The sequence below is a fragment of the Myotis daubentonii genome, chromosome 3 (genome assembly GCF_963259705.1).
Source record: "Myotis daubentonii chromosome 3, mMyoDau2.1, whole genome shotgun sequence".
NCBI lineage: Eukaryota > Metazoa > Chordata > Mammalia > Chiroptera > Vespertilionidae > Myotis > Myotis daubentonii.
Genome location: NC_081842.1, coordinates 139,536,459 through 139,546,628, shown reverse-complemented (window position 1 = coordinate 139,546,628; position 10,170 = coordinate 139,536,459). Strand labels below are relative to the sequence as shown.

The following is a 10,170-nucleotide window of genomic DNA, read 5'->3' as shown; positions in this document are numbered from 1 at the left end:
TTCTAGCCAGCTCCTAAGCCATGCTGCTGGTTTCCTAGAGAATCCAAACTTACAGTCATTCCCTTTTCTCCTCCCACTGCCCTCTCTCCACCCATTTCACCTGCCCAAGCAGCACATCCTTCCTCCCCTGCCCTCCTCATCAAAGGTCTGACCACCTTCTCCTCTTTACCTTTTCCTCTTCCTATCCTCCCAAACCCTTTGTCCTCCTGCATTTCTTTGGTCAAGACCACCAACAGAAAAAGAAGTTCAGATAACAGAAGGGGCAAGATAGCAAAAGCCAGACCATTTCCCCCACTGCCAGTTACACACCTAAATCCTTGTATGTTTGATAGATACAATTAGTCCAGATTAATGTCTTTTTCAGTTTCTGTCTCATAAAGAGCATAAAGAACATGTGACCTCTTACATTTCCTTCCTGATAGACTCCAACAGTAAGGACTGAGCACATACACTAAAATTAAAGCAACATGGAGAAGATTATCACAGCCCCTGCATGTAGATGGCACACAAACTTCTGAAGCATTCCATATTTTTAAAGACATTGAAATAGGCATAAATTAATGGCAAAATAGATTGTGTTGATGAAAGTTTTACTATATTTGCCAATATAGTAAAATTTTAGATTTTACTTGAATTAATCTATAGTAATCCATGCAAATTCAATAAAAATCCCAACAGAGTTTTAGTGAAACCTAATTTTGAAATTGGAATAAAAGAGCAAATGGCCAAAAACAGCTAAGAAAATTTTAGAGATAAAGAATAGAGTGGAAGAAAGCAAAAGAATAGTGTGGGAAGGGAGTTTCCATTCTACAAGAACTGAAGGCATAATATGTAGTTGGAGTTATTTAAATGGTGTAACAATAGATAGCTCTACTTAACATGATCTTAAGCTGTTTTATTTGTGATTTTTAAATTTTCTACTCTAAACATATACTAGCTTTGTGATGAAAGGTAAAGTTAAAAAAAAATAAGTGCTTTAAAAAAAGAAAATATCTACTAAAATATTTTTTTAAATCAGAGTGGTGTCACAAATATATTTTAAGTTTTTATTCCCTGAAAATATATCTGTACATAGAATACACTGAATGTGTCTCCACTTCTTGTAGTAAGGAGTCCCTAGTTCCTGGCTTACACTAAAAACTAATCATATAATGTGGGGTCAGTGAATTAAGATCTCTCAGACAGTTTTCCAATTTGAAAAATGATGCTATCGATAGCTTCCCAGTTCACCTTAGAGGATTTATTGTTGGAATTCTACCAGATAATATGTGAAACTGCTTTACAAAATGAAACATTATACAAATGAAACTATTACTTTTAGTATTTGAAACGAAGCACTCGTAGATTTTTAGAATTTTGTTCCATTTCGTGTTGGTGTGACTGGACTATTTGAGACATTTGGGCTCAACAAGTGAAGGGGGTTGGAAAAGCATAGTTTAAATCACAACCCCTCTCTCTATGTCCCATCTCATTTCACAACTGTTTTCCATTCATTCAATGACAATATTTATTGAGTGCCAATGTGTACTAGAGCCTGGAGTTATGATGATGAAACAGACACTCCTTGCATGCAGGAAACTTGTGGATTAGCAGAGTGTTTGTGAACAAAATAGGCAATTTCAAAATAGAGTGACAGATGCTGTGTGTGGTAAGTCCAGGGTGCCCTGGAATTCTTTCAGGGTCACCATCCAGGTCTGGATGGTTATAAAAGGGTTCCTGGACCATGTAATAGTTCAGATGATGAAAAGGGTGAAGGAGAACAGTAAAGTTTACTTGGAGTCAGGACAAGGGGGGGGAGAGTGCTTTGGGCACAGAGAGGAACACTTGTACTGCTCCAGGGGCAAGAAAGAGCAATGGAACTGCTTTGATGTTTTAACAAAACAAAAACCTTTTGAGCTCGGCGTGTCAGCATTTTTAAAAACCCTAACTTAACTCTGGTGCCGTGTCACATAGAGAAATTTTTTGATATTTGCAACCATAGTAAAACAAAGATTTATATTTTTGATATTTATTTTATATATTTAAATGCCATTTAACAAAGAAAAAATCAACCAAAAAAATGAGTTCGTGTGTCACCTCTGACCCGCGTGTCATAGGTTCGCCATCACTGACCTAGATCATTATGCTGCTTAGGCCTGGGTCAGCAGGAGTTCAGCATGAGTCTTATTGCAATAAGTTTTAATATGACCCCCTTCCCCCACCACAAACCTCCTGACCACTCCCCAGCCTGCCTTTCCCCTTCATTGCCTGGCCTTTCCTTTGGAAAAAACAGCACTTTGAAGAGGTGGGAAAAGGCTTTTTTCTTTTAAAGCAGCAGCATTATTAACAGAGAAGGAAAGTCTCCCATGAGCTATAGCAAAATCCAGCAGATTGGTTTATGAATCAATGTAGCTTAGGTTAAAGCAACCTAATTTCCTGAAAGCCACTTTATGGCTTTAGGCTTCCAGAGGAGCATAAAGCTTATATGATATTTACTCTTAGTTAAAATTAAATGGAAATGGAAAAAACAACAGCAAAGAGGAAGTCTTTGGGAGGTCATATCATTAAAGAAAAAAATTAAAGGCTACAAAGCAATGAAGACAAAATATACATGCTGCATTAAGAAGGTCTGTTTACAGCATAGCGGCCAGAATGACTAGACGACCAGCAGGTAGCTATGATGAGCACTGACCCAGACCTTGCTGTTGGCGCCCTGACAGCCCCAAATTCCATTCACCTGCACCCTGGACCCTGACAACAGGGAGGCGGGAGCCGGATACCTGCACCCCGGACTCTCATAGCAGGGAGGCAGGAGCCCCATTCCTCGTGGAATCAGCCTTTGATCAGCTTGCTGTCTGTGCCCTGACAGCCCAGATTCCCATTCACTAGTATATATATCTACACTAATAAAAGAGAAACATGCAAATGGGTGTCACTCTGCTATGCCCACCAGCCAATCAGATGAGTATGCAAATTAACCCAACAAAGATGGAGGTTAATTTGCATACACAGGCACAGAGCAAAGACTAAAGACAACGTAGAAGGAAGCCAAGTGCTGCAGAAGGGAGTGAAGCTGTGGAGAAGCAAGCCAGGCAGCGGAGGTGGGAGCGAAGCCCACCTCGGCGAGTTTCGCTCCCTTCTCTGCTTCGCTCCAGCCACAGGAAGCCTTATTCTTGCAGGAATCTTCCTGCAATGGGCCTCTAGTATATATATATATGTAGATAGATAGATAGATATAGATATAGATATAGATGATATAGATATAGATATATAGATATATAGATATATAGATATATAGATATATAAGCCTAAGCAACCGTTATGATGGAATGACCAGAACAACTGAACAACTGGTCGCTATGACATGCACTGACAAGTAGGGAGCAGTCACTCAATGAAGGAGCTGCCTCCAGCCTGCAGGCCCCAATAGCCGATAGGCCCTCCCCCTGACCGGCAGGTCCTGAGCACCCAATTGGGGCCAGGCCCCAGGCTGGGAAAGGGAACTGGGGGTGAACAGTGAGGGAAGGAGGAGGCGGGGAGGCTGGGAGGCAGGGAATCTGATCGGCCCTGATTGCTGGCCAGGCCTAGGGATCCCACCCATGCACGAATTTTGTGCACTAGGCTTCTAGTCTCTCTATTTAAAAGCCTAAGCGATTGTTACCACCAAACAACCATAAGAACCAGAACAACTGGTTGACCAGTCGCTATGACACACACTGACCACCAGGAGGCAGATGCTCAATTCAGGAGCTGCCCCCTGGCGGTCAGTGCACTCCCAAAGCCAACCTCCTGTTGCCCCTCTCCCTGCCCAGCTGGCCTCACATCAGCCCCGATAGGGGGTAGGGGGGCTGGCTGGCCGACCTCCTGTGGCCCCTCCCACTGGCCATTCAGCCAACATTCCGGGGGTCCCTCTGGCTGGCCGCCCCCCCCCCCCAATAAGCCTCAATAACTGGCCAGGCTGATATGCCCCACCCATACACGATTGGGGCCGGGGAGGGAAGCGGGAGATTGGCCAGCTGGGGAAGGACCGTGGGAGGGCTCCAGGGTGTGTCCAGCCTGTCTTGCTCAGTCCTGATTGGCTGGACTCCAGCAGCAAGCTAACCTACCAGTCAGAGCATCTGCCCCCTGTTGGTCAGTGCACATCATAGTGACTGGTCAACCGGTTGACTGTCTGGCCTCTGGTGGTCAGTGCACATCATAGCAAGCAGTTGAGCGGCCTTAGCATATCACTAGCATATTGCGCTTTGATTGGTTGTATGGTTGACTGGATGACCGGACACTTAGCATATTAGGCTTTTATTATATAGGACTAGAGGCCTGGTGCACAAAATTCATACACTCAGGGGAGGGATCCCTCAGCCTGGCCTGTGCCCTCTCACAGTCTGGGAGCTCCATGATAGATCACCCCAAAGAGATAGGCACTGCCCACCGGCTGGGGCTCTGTGATGGATTGCCCCTACAGAGGGAGGTTCAGACTACCCATAGCGCCACCGGCCGGGTAGGCTGGGCCTCCATCTTTGGGTCGATCGTGGAGCCCCCTAATTGATTGCCCCACCGGCCAGTGGCATGGGCCTCCCTCTGCAGGGTGATCATGGGGCAATTGCCAGGCCCCCAACCAATTGCATCACATCAGCCTTGGCTGGCCTGGTGTCATAGCATGGTCATCCGGAAGGTCGTCCGAATGGTTGTTCTGCTGTTCGGTCATTCAGTTGATTTGCATATCATGCTTTTATTATTATAGATATTTCAATATGTTAATTGATGGCTATCTCTGAATAATTGGGTTTCATGTGATTTTTATACCCTTTTTATTGTGGAATATAACATACATTCAGAAAAGTGCAAGATATATGAAAGTATAATTCAATAAATTCTTATAAAGTGAATGCTTAGATAACCACTAGGCAGGTCAAGAAATAGAATATGGCCCTAGCCAGTTTGGCTCAGTGGCTAGAGAGTTGCCTGCAGACCAAAGAGTCCTGGGTTCCATTCCAGTCAAGGGCATGTACCTTGGTTCCAGGCTCCTTCCCAGCATAAGGCTTCTGCAGAAGGCAACCAATGGATGTGTTTCTCTCACATCGATGTTTCTGTCTTTCCCTCTCTCTTCTACTCTCCCTAAAAATCAATGGGAAAAAATATCTTCGGGCGAGGAGGAAGGAAGGAAGGAAGGAAGGAAGGAAGGAAGGAAGGAAGGAAGGAAGGAAGGAGGGAGGGAGGGAGGGAGGGAGGGAGGGAAGGAAGGAAGGAAGGAAGGAAGGAAGGAAGGAAGGAAGGAAGGAAGGAAGGAAGGAAGGGAGGGAGGGAGGAAGGAAATGGCCCAAAAGCCCTCCATTCACCACTTCCCAATCACAACCCACCTTCTCTCCAAGAGGTCACCACTGCCCTTACTTTTAGGATACTGTAATCACATTCTTTTTTCATTAGTTTCACCACCTAAGTAAATATCACTGAATACTGTATCTTTTCCTGATTTTTGAACTTTAACTAAATGGGAGCATACAATATTATGTCTTTGGTGTCTATCTCTTAACATTAGTTTCTCAATTTCATCTATGTTGCTGATGGTACCATGGTTCATTCGTTTTCATACTACATAATATTCCAAGTCTGGATATATCACACTTTATTTATCAATCTGACTATGATGGACAGTTTGGCTTGTTTCCAGTTTGGGGCTATTATGAATAGAATTGCTATTTTTCTCATGCTCACATTCACATATTTCTATTGGCTATATACCCAGGGATGAAAATCTGGGCCACCAGATACTCATATCTTTAACTTTAATAGATGATGCCAAACAGCTAACCAAAGACGGCAGTAACAGTTAACACTCCCTGTAGCAACATATGAGAATTTCATTGCCCTACCTGGAGTTTTGTGTAGGTTTTTTTTTCTTTAGCTATTTGAATTTTCTGTTTTCCTCTATATCTGTTGGTTTAATTGGGCAAAATGCTATTCTAATATTTCTTCTTAGCTTTTTAAAAAATTTTATTGATTGATTTTAGAGAGAGAGAAAAGGAGAGAGAGAATCATCAGTTTGTTGTTCCACTTATTTTTACATTCATTGGTTGATTCTTTTATGAGCCCTGATGGGGATGGAACCCACAACCTTGGTGTATTGGATGACACTAAACAACTGAACTACTCGGCTAGGGCTGTAATATTTCTTGGAATTATTAGTGGGGATATGACTCAGCTAGCGCTCTAATATTTCTTACAATTTCCAGTGGGGATATGACTTTTAAACTTTTAAATTGAAGTAAACATTTCTTATAGAAAAAGAGCACAAGTCACAGCTTATCACAAAGTGAATACACCTCTGTATCCACCATCCAGGTCAGGAAATGGAACTTCCTAGCAGCCTAGCCATCTTCATGTCTCCTTCTAATAAAAATCCTCATCCCCTGGCCAGTTGCTCAGTGGTGAGAGCTCGGCCCTTGGACCAAAGGGCCTTGGGTTTGATTCTCAGCCAAGGTCATGTGCAGGTTCATCCCCGCCCCTCTTGGGGCGGGTCGGGGAGGCAAACAATCAATATGTCTCTCTTACATCGATGTTTCTCTCTCTCTCCCTCCTCTCCCTCCTGTCCATTCTAAAAAAATCAATGGAAAAAATATCCTCAGGTGAGGATTTAAAAAAAAAATCTCTCCCTCCTCATTAAAGGTAAATTATTATACTTAGTTTCTAACTTAGTTCTAACACGATAGTTTTGTGGTTTTGAGCTTCATACAAATGGAACAATACAGTACAAATTATTTTGTATCTAGCCCCTTTTTTATTTTCAAACATTGTGAGATTCATCCATGTTATGTGTAGTAGTAATTTGTTCATTTTTTCTCTTTTCTTAGCACAGTGAAGAAATATTGACCTAAGGGAGCTGACTGCTCAACACTTTTTCAACTTACGGGCTGTATTGACCTATGTCACTTATGGATTAGAACACTTCCCAGCCATTTGCAAATTTGTTGTTTCCACACAAATAATAAGCTTTTGAGTTAGAGAGGCTGTAGGAAGAGTGGGGATGATATCCCCAAGCTGCCCCCCTCCCGATTTCTGTAGTAATGGCTTCCCTTGGAATTCTTTCTCTGTGGCAATGGTCATGTTTATTCCTTTCTTGTCCACCTAACATGCTAAATAGTATCACATCTCTAGGCTGCACACTTTTATGTAAAACAGAGCAGTCATAGGACTTTACTGGAAAGTTGATTTATTTCCGAGGCTCATGAGAGTCCAAAGATAAAACTGGCAGCTGGCCACTGGGAGAGCCCTTGACTTAGAAGCGGGTACAGCTCCAAAGCGGTGTTGGTCCTCATGGAGCAGGGTCTGCTGGCACGAATCATAGCCTCCAAACTTTCTAGGGGGGAAAGGCTCAAGCTGTCCTCCAAAAGGAAGGATAAAATCAATAGCTTATATTTTAACCCTTTCAAATAAGCAATGCTAAACGTCTTCTAGTTTTTGTGTTTTGTTTTTTTTTTTTAAGGACAAAGTGTCAAGTGAGCTTGAACTCTTAAAATGGAATCTTGCTACCCATTGATTTTTTAAAAGCAGCCAAACAGGCTCTCAGAGGGTAATTCTGAAAGGCTGTGTGTGAATGTGTAGCAAATCTAATCTTTTTTTCTTTAGGCCTTGAGATGTAATTATTAAAGCTTCAAATGACATTAGCTTGATTATCAAATTTGTATCACAGGAATGAAATAACCTAAAGTGTGCTTTCATTACTGCCATCCTCAAAATAATTCATTTAAGATGATACTACCCTCCCCCACCCACAGATCTGTAACTAGGCCATGGAGATAACCAATAAATTTAGCAAGAATTCAAAATGGTCAAATTAATTCTCAAAACAAAGAATGCCATGTTTAAGCACAACAGGTAAAACATTTTCAATCACAAAAATAGAATAAAACACTGCTGAAATCACATGCAAAAATGACAAATCAAAATAATGACTAGAATTACAAAATGTAGGAGGCCTTATTGCTGAACTAGCTATTGAAGACCTTAAGGATTAAGTTTCTTTAAAAAAAAAAGAAAGAAAGAAAAGAAAAGAAAAAAAATAACATTTTTAAAATAGAGATTGAGAATAGTTTTTATAAGTGAACTATATGTATACCCATTGGAAAATTATCTATGAATGCAGAAAAGTAAATGTTTAGTCTTGTAGAAACTTGACTTATGCAAAATCAAGATTTCATCAAATTGAGCAGTGCTAAAGTGGTTTTCTATTCTTTCTTTTACCAAGAAGATAAACATCCCCTTTCCTCCCATCCACCCCTTTCTCCAATTGAGGCAAGGAGAGATTTTTAGACTAAGAAGGCTTTGGATGTGAAGTTATGGTATGAGCTCTCTGTTCTTTTCTGCCAATGTTTTTAATCCCTATCTACCAATTTTCCCTTGAAAGAGGAAAAGAGGACCTCAGCTGTGCCAGGTCATGTGATTCTATATAATCTAGATACTGTCCATAGGGGTTAAAAAACAGAAATGAACAAATATATTTTAGCTTGAAAACTTACCTATAATAAATACCAACTAGTTTCCCAAACATTCATAGGCCAAAGATTCTATCATCTTACTTTAAAAACCCACGAATGAGGATGACCATGAGAAATGTCTTCTAGAATTAGATTTTACTTGTCACAGAAATGTGCACCTTCTGAGGGTACTAAAATAGAGCAAACGTTGAGGAATCTATGCCTTGGGTTCCAGAACTAAATTTGCCACAAACTAGTTGTATGCTCTTTGCCAGTTTGCTACAACTCTTTGGCCCAGGTTCTTGTCTAGAAAATGAAAAAAGTTGAACTTGAATTTGTAAGGATCCTCCCAGTGCTAGTAATACAGTGTTGTATAAGTTATATTTCTAGACTACAATTAAGTGATAGACCAGCCTCTCCTCATTATTCCACATCCACTTAGTTTATCAGCACTTTTTTTTTTCTTGCTGATGAACTGAGAGATGGTGCTGGGATTGGGGACCTAACTCATTCTTGGTACCAGTCTCAGGTCGCTTCTCAGAGGCAGAGTCTGAATGTGCTTTAGCATCCTATGCTTTCACTCCCTTTTATAGCAATCACTATCATATTTGGTCCTCTTCCTGGCATTGGAATTCCCATGATGTGCCATGGGAGCATTGTGCCAAAACACAAAGTATGTGAAAGGCTTGGTGTAGAACTCCAGGCTGCCATACATGTTTGTGATGGAGTATTTGGGATCCATCGGTGAATGGATTGCACTCCTTTTAACCTTTGAGATTATCATATGGATAATGTCAACATGTAATCATTCTAACTGGAGCTCAGAAGGACTATTTGAAGTGATGTGTTTAAGACATCATCAATGAGACCTGACACGTGAGAGAGTTTTCCTGCGCTAAGAACTACAGTGAATGCTACATTGAGGAACTGCAAACTGGGAGCAAATCCACTCCATCCTACTATGAGCCTTTCCTGTTTTGTCAGCCAGCATGGTTTCCTAAATCTCAAATTGCAGCAGAACTGTTCTGCAATTCCGTGGCTAGCTATTTCGGGAGCCTAACACAGCAGGACAAATGTGCACAAGTCCACACAGTATGACAGAAGAATTAAAAATGTATTTACCATCTGTTGGTAGTTTCCTTGTGGGGCTCTTTTCTTTTCCTCTCCTGAAGTCACAAATAGGGTCTTCTTCTTCCTTCCTTCCTTCCTCTACCCTCAGAGAGCAGAGTCCTCTTTTTACATCTTTGGAAAAGCAGGGCCTTTTCCCTCGCTCCTTCCAATTTCTTAGGCTATTGAATTCTGGAACTATTTCAGCTTCAAGGATCATTTGCCTTAAAGATAAATTAGAATGACTCTGCGAAGAGATTGTAGTGTTTTATACTTGTTTTGTGGCCAGGTTACATACTTGAGTTGTGGTCACAGTACCTCTAGGAAGCTCTAGGGAAGGACAAGAGAAGCCAGGCCCAGGCTAACTGAAAGGAAGTTGAGTCCTTAAATTAGGCTTGGGAATTTATGTTGGCCCTTTGCCATCTACTTAGTCCTTACCATGATGGAATGTGCCAGATGAGAGCCAAACTTTCCAATAGGAAAGAGTCCTCAGAATGTGACCTTGGACCTCAAGTGAGAGTCATTTCCAACCAGGTAGTAGCATAGGTAAAAAAAATTGTAAGCTAGAGTGTAGTTTTGTTCGTTGGGAAACCAGTTAGGTCGATCTAAAGCC

General features: G+C 41.6%; 1 non-coding gene across 1 annotated transcript; it reads left to right on the top strand.

Annotated features, from left to right (window-relative positions):
• The first annotated feature begins 431 nt into the window (after positions 1-431).
• On the top strand, positions 432-534 carry LOC132232108 (U6 spliceosomal RNA). The gene has a single exon (XR_009452264.1). It is a non-coding gene; the product is annotated as a U6 spliceosomal RNA (small nuclear RNA).
• Positions 535-10,170: the final 9,636 nt, after the last annotated feature.